The sequence below is a fragment of the Marmota monax genome, unplaced genomic scaffold (assembly GCF_021218885.2).
Source record: "Marmota monax isolate L192 unplaced genomic scaffold, Marmota_monax_Labrador192_F-V1.1 WCK01_AAM20220418_F8-fsc00008, whole genome shotgun sequence".
In the NCBI taxonomy this organism is placed as follows: Eukaryota; Metazoa; Chordata; class Mammalia; order Rodentia; family Sciuridae; genus Marmota; species Marmota monax.
Window position 1 is genome coordinate 11,167,563 of NW_026694432.1, and position 17,644 is coordinate 11,185,206.

At 45.2% G+C, this 17,644-nt stretch overlaps 1 pseudogene; it reads left to right on the forward strand.

Moving 5' to 3' along the window:
• The first annotated feature begins 452 nt into the window (after window positions 1-452).
• On the forward strand, window positions 453-15,764 carry LOC124075409 (suppressor of cytokine signaling 6-like; annotated as a pseudogene).
• Window positions 15,765-17,644: the final 1,880 nt, after the last annotated feature.

Sequence of the window (17,644 nt, forward strand, 5' to 3'; positions counted from 1 at the left end):
GACTGCTAAACAAAATAGTCCTATAAACAAAATTACTGGATTAGGGTGGAGAATGAGGAAACTGGTTAAGGGAACAAAACGTATTCAAGGATATTGGCAGTTTCATTTGCCAATAATTGATGTAATAGTTATTAAATAAGTATGTCTACTAATTAAAGTAGCATTGTTAGAATTTCTACTTAGAAATATTGGTTAATAATGTATATATTTGAGACTAGCAAAATTATTACCATTCTTTTCTTTTGCAATTTAAATATGGAAAATGTCCCACTTTCAACATGGGTTTCTGGAAGCATTATTGAAACAATTCTTGTTACCAGCGGCTTAGCCCGGGACAGAGCCTGGATGCTGGCTTGCTGGGTTCTGCTGGCCACCTGTGTCAGAAAAGAACGAAAGATGGAGAAAGGAAAAATGAACTTGATGCAGCTGATAAAACTGGGATGATGGGCACCATGATGGTGACCCAGATGGGACTGTAGTGCCACCCCTGGCTAGCCAACTCTGGAGGAAGGAAACTGGTAAAGATTGTGAAAAATGGGTGCCTTTTCCCCTTTTAACCAGCTCCGTCAGCCCTTTGCCACTTCTAAGAAGATGGAAAATTTTGGAATAAAAGTTTCTTTTATCTTCCTTCAAAGTTGGCTTTGAATAAAACATATTTTCCATCAATTTGACTCAGAATACTTGCAGAGCAACCTAGCCTCTTCCCCCAGAGGCAGTAGTTCCACCCTGTAACATTACAAAGTACATCATATTTACCAACAAGAACAACATAAATCATTCATTCAACAAACATTACATTGAGTCACTACTATGTGCTAGGCATTACTAAGGCACTGAATGGAATAGTTTAATGGATGTGAATCCTGATTTCAGCCTACCCACCCCACGGTTGAGAAGTGGGCAATGGGTAGCATCTCTTCCTCTCCAGGGAGGGTCCTGGAGGAGATAGCGGAAGGCAAAGATGTGGGAGAGGAGGGACTGACACCCTGGGGTGAGGAGGGGGTGGCTCCAAAGGACAAATGAGCTGGAAAAATACATAGATGCAGCACTGTAGCCTCTCCAGATATTTGGGGATAAAATTCCAGAGAGAAATGCATCCTTTTGGATTGGAAAAGTAGCTCCAATGAAGAAAGTTAATCTTAAAATCTTTTAGAAGGTTTTTTTTTTTTTTTAATAATTTGAGTGAAAATAAAGAAGAAACTGATTTCATGGTTGTATAACAACCATCACTAGCCAATGACTTTGGGAAAGATGATCCCTTATTTGATAGCTGCTATGGTAAAGATATGGCCAGATATGATATGAACAGTGAAGATAAAAAGGTGGAAAAAGATCGAAAATTGAGAGCTTTTCTGGTATGGTGGCACACACCTGTAATTCCAGAGGCTCAGGAGGCTGAGGCAGGAGGATCAAGAGTTCAAAGCCAGCCTCAGAAACTCAGCGAGGCCCTAAGCAGCTCAGTAAGACACTGTCTCTAAATGAAATATAAAATAGGGCTGGGGATGTGGCTCAGTGGTTAAGTGTCCCTGAGTTTAATCCCCAGTACCAAAAAAAAAAAAAAAAAGTGAGAGCTTGATGGGTACTTTGAAAAGGTGGCTTTCCAGGAAGCAGAAGCCAAAGGCAGGGGCAGCATGCCCTGGGGCGCTCTGCCCACCAGCACTCTCCTCCTCTGCATTGATCATCCTTAAAGATATCAGAACTCAGAGAAGAATCAGATCCACTTCCCTCCCCAGTCATCAGAGACCCCTGGCCCTGGCCTCTCTAACCTGCCAACTCTGAGACACATATTGAAGTGGAAGTGAGAGTCAAAGTGTTGGTTCATACTTCCAGTCCCTGTCCTTCACTGAATGGGGTTCCGGAGGATTCTCACGGCCTTCATTCTGAAAGTGTGCGCCCAGAGCAAAACGATTCACTAGAGTTCAGATTCTCCCAGTGGAAACTTTATGTCCACCTGGATGAACATGTGCCTACAGCTAGTGGACTCACTCAGTACACATGCCTTTTGACGGGGGAAGTATCTTTGGAAGGATCACACAGCCATCTCCTGGACACTTCTTTGCCCATGAAGGTTGCCACTGTTCCTCCTCAAGTGGGAGGGAATATTTTGCTGAAGATAAAAATCTGGCAGACCAGGACCTAGTCATTGCCCCAGGGATCCTTGTGGGCCAGTCTGTGGATGGCTTGTTGATTGGCATCACGGGAGTCGTGTTGCAGAGCCCAGAGCAAGTCACGATGACACCCCTCTCTACTCTTGCCATGGCTACCACCAACGCAGACTAATCAAATCCAAAGGAACTTCAATGAATTCACTGGCACAGATGCCCATGTGGCTGAAAGTATGTGCTGTCATTTGAATTTTGATCCTAGCTCTGCTCCTGGGTTTGCAAGTGTTTATAACTCTGTGCAAAATAGTAGTGAGCCCATGGTTGTGACAAGCCTTCCAGAGGAACTGAAGAAACTTGCAAAACAAGGACAGTCCTGGGGACCAATCAGATCCTGGGAGGCAGCAGGGAAGCTAGCAAGCATGCCAGATGGTTCTTTTCTTGTTCGGGGTAGTTATGATGACTGTTATTTTTTAAGCTAGTGCTTTTCCTCCTTGGTAAAACAGTTCACACTGGGATTGAAGTCTCAAATGGTAGGTTTAGCTTTTATGAACAACCAGATGTGGAAGAACATACTTCTATGGTTGATCTAATCAAGCAAGCAGGGATTCTGAGAATGGAGCTCTTCGATATGCAAGGTCTCCATTTCCCCAGTCTGAAGCTTACTCCGTCAGACTGACCAGTTCTGGTGCCCCAGTTCATGTTGGAACCCGTTCTCTGCGGTACCTGTGTCCTTTCTCAAAACATCAGCATTCAAGAAGAAACTTAATTCAGAAACTGCCTTTGCCAAACAAATGAAGGATTATCTACAGGAGAAACACCACCGAAAGATTGAGACCCCTGCATCTTGTACTTTGGGAATAAAAAAAAGAGAGATTTAAATACAGTTTACCAACTTTCCTTGCCATCACTATCTTTTGCTGCCATTAACTATTTTAATTTTAGGTGTGAAACAGAGTCATCAATTTGTTTAGGGGCGGGGAAGTGTCTATAAGGCATCTTGGGCTTATTTGGGTTCTTTAAAAAGGAATGTTTGAGGTTTTAGAAGTGTGAATTATCTTTCATTAACGTGCAGAACAGTCACAAGGTGAATTATCAGATTCTCCTTAATGTCCCCACAGTCCTTCATTGTCATTCCCTGTGATTTTTACGCATTAAGAGCACATTTCATGTGTATTCACCCCTCAATAAAGTTGAATGGAACTTATAGAATGAAAATCGCTCTGTCTTTTTAAGTGACCCATTTTCGAAAGTTAGTGTTGAATGAACATATGTGTGTGATAAAACACAGAATTTACATATACACTGAAAATTATTTTTAAATCTCATACTTAAAAAAGATTTATTTAGAATTATGAATTGACAACATTTTGGTTAATGGGATGCAAATCAGCAACATATCTTTTACAACACTTCTAAATTATTTTTAAGGTTGTGCTAATATTTTTGGTTGTGAAAAGTTGAGATATTTCTGTTGCCTTCATTTTCATTTTGTGATTTGTCTATTTTAATAAGTGGCCTTCCATTTAAAAACTGTAAAGAAATATATACCACGAACTCAGAAATTGTTGCCTTTTCTATCATCAAACTGGGGTACAAATTGGCATAAATAAAGACCTATGGAATTAGAAAGATGGTTATAGAAATAGGAGATAAAAACAGTTTCCTGAGATAGCATGTGCATGTGTGTGTTTGTGTATGTGTGTGTGTGATCTATGCTTTTCCTCTGGTTAAATGTTCTATCTGTGATCTCTTTAGTCAACATTTCCTTGGCGAACTTGATTGTAGAATCATTTTTCATAAATGGACTGGATTCTCTTACAATATTAAAGTTTATGTGAATTTTTTTTAAATCAACCTGGATCTCCAGAACTTACCCTTCAGCAGGAGGGAGACAGACAATAATAAATAACAGCTAAATGAGTAAGATGATTCCAGATATTGAGAACTACAGCAGAGGCAGTAAAAGAGGGTCCCGTGACAGGGGAGTGGGGGCACTTTCTTCTTTAGATCTGTAGGTCAAGGGGGAAAAGTCTATTCGAGAGGGTGACATTTGAGTTGATGCCAGAAATAGAAGAACTAACCGTGTAACTGGGGCAGAACATTCTGAAGCAGATGCTCTAGGATCTGTAGCATAAGGAACAGCAAGGAACATCACAAGGAACAGTGGGTTTGGGTGACTGTGGCTGGATCATGGTAAGGGAAAGGAGAGGGTGTGTGTAATGAGGTTGAGGGCAGCTCGGGCCGCCCGCAGAGTGCACCAAGCACAGGGATGTTTTGTTCTAAATGCATTGGAAACCGCGGCAAAGACAGGCTCTGGTTTGTGCCTTAAAAAGACATTCTCAGAGTTTGATAGAGAGTGAGTGCCCACTGGGAAGGGACGAAGAAGATCATGTACCTGATCAAGGGCAGGTCTGAGGATGAAAGTCTGGGGCACACTAAGATTAAGAGTAATTCCAGGGGCTGGGGTTGTGGCTTTGTGGTACAGCGTTTGCCTAGTATATGTGAGGCCCTGGGTTCCATCCTCAGCACCAAAGAAAAATAAATAAGTAAATAAAGGTATTGTGTCCATTTACAACTAAAATATACTTAAAATAAAAAGAGAGTGATTTCAACTGGGTTATTTCACCTTCTTTTTTCTCTGTGTGCCTGCTACACACACACACACACACACACACACACACGCCCTTTTCTGAGCCCAACAGTCCCTGAGGCAGAGGTTAAGAACCTAGAAGTTACATCAGAATCACCTGGGGAGCTGCCCACTCTTTTTTTTTAAAAATTTATTTTATTTATTTTTGTTACCACAGATTGAACTCAGGGGCACTTGGTCACTGAGCCATAACCCCAGCCCTATTTTGTATTTTATTTAGAGACAGGGTCTCACTGAGTCACTTAGCCGCCTCGCTTTTGCTGAGGCTGGCGTTGAACTCACAATCTTCCTGCCTCCGCCTCCCACGCCTCTGGGATTACAGGCGTGCACCACTGTGCCCAGCTCATGCCCACTCTTACTAGTGGTGATTTTTGCTTGGTGGTCAGGGGTGAAGTCTGAACACATTTGTTTCTTTGTTTAATCTACACAGGTGATTGTGCTGGGAACGGAACAGTCTCGGATGGCAACAGGTAGTGAAGGAACAGGGTGTTGTACACAAAGTAAGGCAGGGAGAGTGAGTACCTGTTTTGCCCTAGACACTCTCCATGCAGTAGTAGAGACCAGATGCTGTTCACAATTAATTGATTAATTTATTTATTAAATATAAGCAATCAGTGCTGGTGCTGATGTGGGGCACTGTGGGCTCCTGCTTAAATACGTGAAGGATGCTTGATGGTAGGAGGGGTAGAGGCCCGATGGTGGGAGGAGTAGAGGCCCGATGGCAGGGCTCTGAGGCCTAGAGCTTTGTTAATGACAGTAGATGGAAACACTTCACCGCCTCAACTGGCTGTGTCACTAATAAATGGCTTCCCAAGTCCCTTCCCCTCACCCCCAGTGGACACTGAGGACAAATAGGAGAAAGCCTCTGGCAAAGCTGTCCCAGAGGCTGGAGGAGGAGGCCACAGCAGGAGGCAGGGCAAGCTTCCAAGTGGGACCTCAATCACTGGGATCTCCTGGCTCTGTCCCTCATGGCATTTGAATTCCTGAGCGGGTGTTCCTGCTAAGCCATTTTTCTCTGAGTCATCAGTAAAATAAAACAGGAACAGTGCTCTGGATTTGTGGGCAAGCTGAAAAATAAAAATCCCTCATTATTCAGGAACCCAGTTACCATTTTGCCCCACTCCCCATACCACAGTCCTCACTGCGGGAATTGGAAGGTGCAGACAGAATCTGAGTTTTTCTCATAGAATTCCATTGTGTGTGGAGGAAGAGAAAACAGAATTTGGGATGGGAAGGAAGGGGTATAGAAATGTGAAAATTATAGGTTGTATATATCTGCACTGTTTTTCTCAATTTATAGAAAAACATACCAAGCTGGCAAAAAGATCAAGAGGTGAATACTTGCCCTACACAGAGTTTCCCCGAGGTGCTTCTTTAAATTGAAAGGTGGTGCTGAGTGCAGTGGCACATGTCTGTAATCCCAGTGGCTTGGAAGGCTGAGGAAGGAGGACTGCAAGTTTTGAGGCCAGCCTCAGCCACTTAGTGAGGCCCTAAGCAACTTGGAGAAAGCCTCCTCGAAATATTTTTTTTTTTTAAAGTGCTGGGATGTGGCTCAGTGGTTAAGCACCTCTGGGTTCAATTCCTGATACCTAAATAAATAAATAAACAAACAAACAAACAAATAAATAAATAAATATCGCAAGGTGGCTTCATTATGGTGAGTCATTAGGTGAAAAAGACACAGTTGATAGCAGGACTTTGGATCCATGCCAGGGCGGCTCTGTTCTGTTGTTAGCTGGGTAGAACGTGGACCATCCAGCCAAATCCCTACTTTCTCTGAGCTGCTTCCAAGCTCCCTGCTACTTACTACCGTCGGCCTCCTAGTTCGGTCTCTGCATCTTGTGGAAGATGCTAAAGCACTTGACATTTAAAATTTATCAGCAAAGTTAAAAAAAATATCTAATGTGAATTAAATGGGATTTTTAATCCCCTCAACTGTTGCCATCAGTATAATCACTAACAGAATGAAATCAGAATCAGTGAGGGAAAATATTAATCATGCATTTGCATCCATTAAACATAATGTAAAAGAGAGCAGGCTGCATGCTCCTGGGTGATTTGGGAACATGTGTGAGGCAGGCGGCTGTGGGTCACTGGGAGAGAAGGGTGACGCTCCAGGGTGCCTGTCCCTTCCCGCCTGCTTACGGTTTTTGTGCTTGCACAGCCTGCAGAGGCCCAGGCTGCTGCAGGGCGATGAGGCAGAGAGCTGGTGAGGAAGACAACCGCCTGCTGCCCAGAGCCCCGAGACTGGGTTTGGATCATCAGGGAATTTGTGGAGGACACGGGGACTGGGAGCCTCTGGTTATTGAAGAAAAGGGATATGTGTACCAAGGAGCTCCCCCGGGGTTGGAAGTTCATTTCTGACTCTGTGAGATGAATCCACTCTTGGAGAACAGAGTCAGATACAACTGGAGGCCAGGAGTGGGGCTGAAAGCAGGTCTTCAGGGATCCGCCATAGGCAACATTGGCCCCACCAGGTGAGAGAAAGAACATGACCTGCCTTCCAAACAGACCTGGCTGCTTATCAGCCGTGAGAATTTGGAAAAGTTGTTTCAAGTTCTTCATCACTGAAATAAGGGTATAATAATTGTTGTGAAATGAAGTGGGGTAATAAATATAAAGCACTAGATCGATGTCCTGTTCATAGCAAGTATTTAATAAACATTTTTTTTAAAAAGCATTGTCCTGGCCACCTCATCCACATCAATGGCCTGAAAACCTTTACGTCTGTGACTCCAGAGCCAATTGGATTCTCAACGGGACCCAGGGATGCCTCAAACATACCAAGACCACAGTAGAACTTAGCACTCCCCCACAAACCCAATCTTCCTTCTCTAGTCGTTAATAAATAAAGGGCACTGCCCTTCCCCCAACCTCTCAAACCACCTAACTGGAGGCCAATCTCCTCCCCTCTCTTGCCTCCACCATCAAAATCAGATCAGGTTCCCGTGGCCTATCAATTCCATCTGTCCGGTGGCCCTCAAATCCACCTCTTCCTTGTAGCAACCACTTCCTAACCTAGAGCTGTAGTTATCTCCACTCTTGTCCCCTCTAAGTCACCCACAGCTGGGTCCACAGAAGGACCTCCTGAGGGCTGGGGTTGTGGCTCAGTGGTAGAGCGCTCGCCTAGCACGTGCAAGGCTCTCGGTTCAATCCTCAGCACCACATAAAAATAAAGGAATTGTGTCCAACTACAACCAAAAAATAAATATTAAAAAAAAGAAGGACTCCTGAAATCATCTATCTGACCATTTCTTTTTTGCCTGCAACTCTTCAATGTCACCTAGACTTACAGAACAAAATTTGATCTCACTGGCTTGGGTACAGCACCTGTCAGTTTGTTCCTTGCTACCTCTCCAGCCTCATCTGCTGTGGATTCCATCCTGTAGTCCTGGAAACCTGGGTTCCTTCGGGAGAGTAAAAACATGAATCTACTCCTGAGTGTTTTGTATAAGACAAGTAAAACAGGGCAGACTTTCACACACACACACACACACACACACACACACACATATATATAAAATTTCAAAAGTGCAATAATATATTCATGTACTTACTTGCTGTGTTAGTGAATATCTGATCACATGCCTCCTATGTGCCAAACACTGTTATAAAACCATGAATATAATGATGGTATAAAATAGCAACCCTTTCCTCATAGAAGCCCATCAATGATACTAAATAGAAAATACCAATCAATGATACTAAATAGTAAATCCAGCTATGGACTCAACTATGTGAGAAATATGAGGATATTATAAATGTGGCATCTAACACCAGTGGAGAAATATGGATGATTCCGTATGTGATATTAGGATAACTGGTTTGATACTTGGGAAAAACATTAAATTGGGCTCCTACCTCACACCATATCCTCACAAATTCCTAAATGGATTAAGGGTCTGAATGTCAAAATGAGTTTTCTGTCTTTGTCCCCATAAATTTTAATCAATTCTCCATTTTGGTCCTTGTCCCCTTTTCACACCAGTGGTCATGAACTCAGTGAAAGAAGTAGCCGTGTTGTATCATTTAGATAAAGCAAATGGTCCTGCAGGGACTGGGTAAACTGGAAAACGTTTGCTCAATAGTAAACATTTTGAAAACCAATAAAAAAACATAATCATAATAGCAGCAGCTAATCTTTGTAGATACACTGTCTTAGCCTATTTTGTGCTACTATAACAAAATACTTGAGTCTAGATAATTTATAAATAATAGGTATTTATTTCTCATAGTTCTGGAAGCTGGGAAGTCCAAGATTAAGACAATGCCATCTGGTGAGAGCTGCTCTCTGCTTCCAAGATGGCACCTGGAAGGAGGTCCATCTCTGCATCCTCCAGAGGAAGGAACACTGTGCCTTACCCTGGCGGAAGACAGACAGCAAGAGGAAGAAACTCATCCATCGAATATTTCTATTAGCACCATTAATTCATTCATGAGGACAAAGCCTTCCTAACCTAAATACCTCCCCCAAAGCCCCACTTCCCAACATTTTTTTTATAGAAGATTAAGTTTCAACATTAATTTGTGGTGGGCAAAAACATGCAAACCAGAACATCTAGGCACTTTTCTACTTTATGTAAATTTACTAATTGAATACTTATAACTGCCCTATCGGTAGGTACTATTATTACAAAGAAACAGAAGCACTGAGGAATGAAGTAATTTGCTTAAATCATATATTCAGTAAACATTGAGCAGATCTGGAATCCAGGTAGCCTGATTCCAGAACTTAAGCTCTTAGCCGCATATTCCAGCCCATTATCAGAACCAAAAAACACACACAAGGGACAGAGCCTGGTCCATGAGTGCCAGACTCCAACCCCTGCCTGGACTCTCACCTGCACCTGTGGTTTAGCTGTCTCCTTCTTGCTGACAAATACACAATCCTGTCTCACAATCAACCTGGAGCTGTTTCCAGGGCTCCATATGTTGTTAACATCTTTTGTATCCCACCTGGTATCCAAGCCCCTTTGTATTCACCAGGTCTGAGCGGGCCTCCTTCATGCCTGCCCAAAACGGTTCTTTCCTCCTGTGCCCTCCTCACACATCTCTCAGGTCTTTCCGAAATGTCCCCTCCGCTGGCCTGTGATAACTACTCATCCCACGCACTCCCAGGCACATATTTCTGGTTGATTTTTCTCCATACCACTTATCACCATCTGACATGTCACATCATTCATTCATTCACTCATTCGTTCATGTGTGTTGTCTAGCTCCCTCACTAACACATAAGCTCCATAAAGGAAATGGATTTTTTCTCCTCTATTGTGTCTTCAGTGGCTGGAACAGTGACTGCATAGAATTCCACCAAGAGGCAAAATGACTGAATGGATGGTGGTTCTTTCTTGTACAACGCATAATTCTGCAGACATCTTGTATTTTCTCTTTTAAAAGAATTCAGATTTTGCACACCACTCTGTAATATTTCCAATTTTATTTTTAAGTCAAAAAACATTTTTAGATCGTTCCGCCTACTTCCAGGACAAATGTTCAAGTGACATTCGTGTTCCAGGTTACGTTTCCACTTTGTCTTGTGCTTCCTGTGTACCTGGCACAGCCTCGCATCCCTCCACCCCCAGCTCTTTGTCTCTCCCTTGCCTTGGTTTTCCCAGCTGTTCTGGAAAAGGCCTCACAGTGTGAGTTGCCTGCAAGTTCTGGAACAGCTGACTGTATGACAGAGTGGACTGCCCCGGGGCCGGCATGTCAGGCTCCACGGACAGTCGTAGCAAGGTAGGAGCAAGGGCAGGGCTGGCCCTCCTTACTTTTCATAAATCAAAACATACTTTCTTCTTCTCTTTTTCTATACTTTTCTTATCTGCCTTTAAAAGTGACATTTTGCTTACTTTTTTCCATTCTTTCACTTTCTCTTCTACTTGAAAGTTCTTTCTCCCATGAATTTGCCTAATAAATATGTACTGAGTTCCTTCAAGGGACCAGGCAATATGCTAGGCTCTGGGAATAAGGTGGTGGATATAACAGTATCCTTGCCCTGGAGGAACTTCAGGTCTCATGACACCCAAGAATGCAGACTATGCCATCTGAGGTCATGATCACTAGGTTAGGGCACTGCAGTGTCTAGGAAGGCACATACAAGAGGCACCTAGAATAGATTTTGGAGTTCAAAGAAAATTCCCCAGAGGAAGTGCTGTTTTGGTTGACACCTGAAGGATACTCACGCCACAGGGCCTGCCTGCATTTGTATTAGGCATATGGTCAAACGAAAATGGGCAGGACAGGGTAGGGCAGCCAGCAGGGTGTGTGTGTGTGTGTGTGCGTGTGTGCGTGTGTAAACCATTCTGTGTCGGGTGGATTTAGAAAAATCTGGAGATTTTTTTCCCCCAAGCAAGAGCAGACTCAGGATCTCTCAGGTATTTGAAAGACTGACATATAAAAAAATGGATTTGGCTTTATTCTCAGTGGCTCCAGGGGACAGGGGGACAGCGATGAGTAGGTGTCAGAGGCAGATGGAATTTTGAACATAGTGGCCCCCAGGGGAGGTTGCAAATGCCTTATCACTGGAGATGACAAGGCGGTGCTACAGGACATGAAACAGTGGTCTTTATTGGAGAATTGGGCCAGAGGATCTTAAATGGCTCCTCTTGCCAGAGTTTCTGTAACTCTGGGCCATCGTCCTTTAAGATGGGGCCTCAATGAAGAAATCCTGTAGCATATCTGAACTTAGCTTTGCTCTTGGTTAATAGAGATGTATCAGGTCTGAGCCCTCTAAGGTGAGCTCACACGTTGGGTAGTGAGAGAAGCACAAACAAGGGCCTACAGGTAACTCACAGGTGAATTTTCAGAATGCATCATAGAAGTGAAAGGATTTTGATACACGGTGACATGAATGACCCAAAGCAGAAGGGGATTCAGTGGAGTGGAGTGAAGAGTCAGTGAAGCTGGGTTCAAACCCTAATTGTGCTACAGATGCATGACATGACTTCAGACTCCCTCTCTGAGCCATTGTTCGCTTCTCTGTGAAATTAAAAGCCCCATTTGAAAACTTGTTGGTTCCGTGATCAGCATCCTTCAGTAACCATTTAAATAGCTCATAACTAAAAAAAAAAAAAAAGAAAAAAGAAAAAGTTTTTTATCCACTTGCTCATCCACTCATTCATTCAACACGAACTTGCTGAGTCCAGCTATGAACTCAACCCATGGAGGAGTCAGGGGCAAACACGAGGATGATTGAGACTGTCCATAAGAAGACTAGCTAGCACACCACTGCTCATTGTGGTCTTGTATGCACTACAGAAAAATAAAGTAAAATCGAAACGATTTAAAATTCATTAATAAGGAAATTGTCAAATAAAGTTGGCCGTATTCATGCAACACAATTTCATTCACCAATTGAAAGGAGTAAACTAGATCTCTATATACCAAGTGGACAGATCTCAGAAATAAAAGCGAGAAAAGCAAGATGCAGAAGAACATGTTTGATGGGGTGGTGCATTTGTAGAGAATTTTTTTTTAGTGGGGAGGAGGGGGATAATAGGGATTGAACTTAGGGCCACTCAACCACTGAGCCACATCCCCAGCCCTATTTTGTATTTTATTTATAGATAGAGTCTCAGTTGCTTAGCACCTTGCTTTTGTTGAGGCTGGCTTTGAACTTGCAATCCTCCTGCCTCAGCCTCCTGAGCCACTGAGATTACAGGTGTGTACCACCAGGCCCAGCTGTAGAGGGTCTTATTCCCTCCCCATTTCTCATTCTTCTGGTGCCATTTTGTGCAGGTATCCACAATGACGTGTGCAGCCCATGTGCCTTGGGAAAGGCTGACTCCCTAGTGAGTGGAGACATGTCCCACTACATGTGAATGTAGTGCCACCCCTTGGCCATAATATCTGGTTCATGGATAGTCACAAGAGCCACGTTAGACCTTGAGGACTGAGGAGAAGCTTTTGGCGGCTTCCTGGTGGGAAAAGCCTCCTCTCTTTGGCCCCTTCCCTTCCTGTTTGTGGACCACAAAAGGCATGTGGTCCTGGGGTCATTCATAGTCACCTTGCAACCACAAAAAGGAGCTGACCCTAGGATAAAGGTGACACTATGGAAAGAAGAGCCAAAAGTCAAAGGAGAGAGGGTCCTTGATGCCTTTGTTGTACTGATAAATCAGATCCACCTTGACATCTTCCTTGCCGTTGAATTTTTCTATAATGAGAGTTAATAAATCTGCCTCAAAGTTTAAGTCAATTAGAGTTGGGCTTTCTGTATTTTCAGCTCAAAGGATACTAATCCATACCTTATTTATATAAATTAAAGACGACATCAAATAGTCTGTAGTTCTAGGGCATATACATGTGGAAGTCAAATACAAAGGACGGACTGAAAATACATACGCTCCATTCACGACATCATTTCCTCTGTTGGGTCTGGGAGGAACTTTGAGAAACCAGTTCAGGGATGAGCCCTTGTTGAGTAAGGCAGGGGCTATTCTCAAACTTTTACGACTCATTGAATCTTCACGCCAGCATCCTCCTATAAGTTTTATAAAAGTAGAAACTGAGGCACAGAAGGTTTAAGTATCTTGTCCAGGTCAACTGGTGAGGAAGCAGAAAAACTGGCTCCAGAGTCACTTAGTTTTATGTCACCTAAACAGCTATGCTAAGGTGATATCAATGTTATCCATTAGGAGTTCTGGATTTGTTGTTGCTGTGTTTTAGAGGAAAGCGAATGTGACAAAAACTTCACAATCATTTGTCCTGGAAGGGGATACACATGTGATGGTCTTATTATTCTCTGTCCTTTTGTGTGATTCCCCCCCATCCCCCACCCCCCCACTCATTTCTAAACAGAAACCTGAAGCCAGGAGCAGTTCCTCTCCTCTTGGAGTCCTCAGCCCCTTGGACACCAGAGTAGCTGCCCAGACGGAGGAGTGCCAGAGAGCTGTTGGGACAGCACTGTGGGAGCCAAGTGGAGGGAGAGGCCACATCTCATCTGGGAGACAGCTTGGCAGCAGTTATGGCACTGGACATTTGGGCCTGGAAATGAGGACCAAACACAGTGTGGAGGGCCAGCCAGCAACGGGGGCATTGGACAGAGGGGTGGGAAAGTACAGAGGAGCTGAATTTGGCTGGAGCCAAGGACACGGGAGCAGGGACTGAGAGGGAATGTTGTTAAAACTCAGCTGAAGCCAGGCAGTGACAGTGGCAGGCTTCAGCTTCCCGCCCCAAATGATGGCCTTTTGTTTGGAGGGGCCGGTTGGAGCCTCTGGCTCCTCTCCATCCTGCGCATCTCATGAGCTGCCCATCTGGCTGTTTGGTTGCATCTCCAGATGTTCTCTGGGCTCCCACTGTGAATTATCTGCTGACCCAGCAGTAGCCCCTTCCCCAGCACCCCGGGAAGCTTTCAATGTAAACATACAGCCACATTTAAACTGGCAAGACCTTGACTGCCTGGGAAGCCGTATTCGGATGGATCTGCCTGGACTCTAATTCTGGGAGCCCAGCCTGCTCAGGGTCACCTGCACAGAAGCGGGTGAGATGTCCTGGGGCCGTCCACAATGGCTCCTGACAGCCGCGGGAGGGACACAGATGCAGGCTAGCATGTAATTAGTGCCAGGAATGCAGCTCTCTGATCACTTTCCCTCAAGAACGTGCCTCTCTGGCTGAGCGGCAGATAATGGACAATCACAGGAGATCCTTGATTACGGCTCGATTGAGCTTATGGGAGCTCCAGACGGCTAATGCAATTGTGGCTTCCAAGCCGTTCCATGGAGGGCATTTCCATATGGGCAGGGAATTAAATAAAGCTGTTCTGAACACTTTGCTGGTCTTGTGCCTCTAGTATCTGGCCGGATACAATCTTCCGCTTCAAATGACCTCAACAGAGACTATAGGGGGTGGTCATGACCCAAGACGAGAAGGCCAGCTTCCTCCTTAATTACTGTCACATTTCCCCTTTAGGGCTCTTGACCTAACTGGCATTAGCTTTTTGTTCTCTTTCCTGGAGCCAGACACCCACTCCTTGCCTCCAGCCCCCAGTTGGCTCCACAGCTCCAGGCTTTGGGTTTTTCCAGAAACAGAGGATTCTGCTGGACACACTTTCCACCAAGAGATGGATCACAGGTTGGTGGTGGAGGTGATTCAGGAAAAACAGGGGACTCGGGTCAGGTCTGCCTTGCCCCATGCCTGGCCATCTTCTCGCCCTTTCTGGACCTCAGGCTCTCTGAACAGAAGGGAACAGGCTGGATGATTTGTAACATCTAGGATTGAACTGATACTCTCACCACAAAAGGAATAATGTGAGATAGAGTGCTGAGTTGACTTTCCAGCTGTCTTGAAATGCTGGCTAAAGCCCTTTCCAGGGCTTCCAGAAGGGGTTAAGTTGGCCCCCAGCCTTCTGCTGTCCTCCATTGTCAGCCCATATAGACTGGAGAACTAGAAAGCTCACAGAAGAAAGGAATTTGGAGGATCCATGAGCTGCTGAGCTGCAGAAACTTCCAAGCTTACTTGGTGATGTCCAGGAGTGGGGCACAGTTCTTGGAGAGTTGGCATGTGTGTTCTGGAATGTACAGGAACATAGGAACTGGTGGAGCCTGGAGAATTCTGAAGGCAAGCAGTGGCTGGAGGAATTTGCAATCATGAGTCTGCACATCACTGTGCAATGTGGCGGGGACCCATGGGTAACTCGTGGGGAGAGTGGGCACTGTGGAGGATAGCTGTGCATAGGTGGTCTTAGGGGGTGAAGACACTCTCTGCCTTGCAGGCAAAGGACTCCATTGGCAGAGGTCCTGGGGTGAGAGGAGGGTTGCAAGAGGTACTTGCTCATGTCATGGACTGTTTAGGGTGAAGGTCCCAGAAAAAACCCTCCCAATGAGAGAGCCAGCATTTGAAGGCCTATCACATGAAAGGGCATCGATGTGAATGAGCATTGGCCAAGAGAGAAGTAAAGGGCCCGTTAAAGAAAAGAATTCTATTCTTTCCTTCTAACCCTGACTCCTCCCCCTGCATTCTAGAGTAGCCAAGAGGAACAGAGACATGAGAACAAGAAGAGGAAGAACAAGGAATGAGACACCTCCATGTCCAGCAGGCCACGCCCCTGCTCCAAGTCCTCAGGCCACGCCCCCTTCTCCTGCTCCAGTAGGACACATCTGCCGGCCACCCTCGCTGCTCCTCTCCTGGTTCACATTTGTGTATCTGGTCCACCCCGTCTAGACATTGCGCCTCCTGTGAGCAGGGAGACTGCAGTTGCAATGCCAGCCTAGAGAAGCTCTTGGCTAATGGAGCTGATGACTGTCTCTGCCCTGATCTGTATTCTCTGGAATCACAGTCCTTGGGAGAGCATTGGTAAAAACAAGCTGGAGCCAGACTCAGGGGGTTTGTGGTAGCAGAGAGAACCCCAGAGAAAAAAAAGAGAGGATTTGAAAACACAGGGAGCAAGGCGTCCACCCAGCTAAAAGTTGGGAGAAGGTCAAGTTCCCACCAACACAATGATATTGCTGCTGAGCCTTGGCTAGAGGTTCTCAGATTCCCACTACCTGAGCTCAGGATTAGACTCCTGAGGGCACAGATGAAGATGGGCAGGGTCCTAGAAATATGTGAAAAGAGTCCTAGAAATATGTGGGAAGAGCCAGCTGGACAGACCTCTGGATGTTTCTCAGACTCCCCTGTGCCCCATTGACTGTGCTTCCCATATAAAGGGGTTCATACTGTGATTTGCACATATTAGTCCACAAAAGCAGGGGGATCATCAGTGGTTGCTTCAAACTTTGGGTCTGAAATTATTCCAAGATATTGGGGGGGGGTACTCTGGGATTCTTGGTCAGGCTGCAGGGAAAGGCCAGATAGAAAGGTTTGGGAAGTCTCTGAGCCAGAGAAATCCACTCCCATCCCACAAGCACGTGCGCGCGCGCGCGCACACACACACACACACACACACACACACAGAGCAATCTTCTTAATAAACACACTGAATTTATGTAATTATATGAGGGATTTTTATGGAATTTGTATAGTCACAGTGATGGAAGCTGATCATTCCAGAAAGCAAGGAACTCTCTTCCTGCACACAGTCAGGATATTTACCACCTGCACCATCCCCGCGGGTCTGTGCCCCTGGGGGAAACTTTCAGCGTGGAGGAGTGTGGGAATTAGCAAGGGAGAGCTCTCAGCCCTGGAGGATGCTTGGGAGGAGAAGGAAGGGAGGTGGAGCAGAGCTGCCATTCTGACCCCGGCCATCAACTTGGGACTGTTTGACTTGCATGAAGTGTGACTTTGCAGAGAAATTCAAACCCCAGCCGCAGGGACAGCTGGCTCCAGTCCTTCCCACACAGGGATGACTCAGGCAGGCCAGCCCCCCCGCAGGCAGCTTTTTCATGGCTTGCTAAAAAGATGCTGTGTTCCTGGGCTGATTTCTTTGGGGTTTAACTGAAGTCCTCTTCGGCATGCACCAGTGATTCTAATTCAAGTTTCCTTGGGGTGTCTCAGGCAGAGTTTATCCCAGTGACAGGAGGTGGCTGTTTCAGCAAAACAAATTATCGCAGTGACGAGGCTGGGCCAGCACATGGGAGAAATGGTCTACTTTCCACAAAAAGGAACCGCCGAAACATCTTACTTCTTTTAGCATTTTAATTATAAAATTAAGCAAATCTGTGGCAGAAAAATAAATGTTAAATCAAGTTTATTATGGCTCATTTTGGTTGCAAGGAATAACCCCTATCAAACCATCAGAACACAGGGGGAGTATAGGAAAGACATCTGCCACGGAATCTGTGGACTCAGAAATGGGGCTCTCCCAAGGCCCCTCGGCTGACGGCTCAGCCTCCGTGAAGCTGGAGTTGGAGGGAGTTTCCAGTCCAAGAGAGCTCTGAGCAGGGGTCCAGTGGAGGCTCAGAGGCAGCTATCCATGGTCCTTCTCTACTGTAGTGTCATGGCCCAGGGTTGGGTTTGA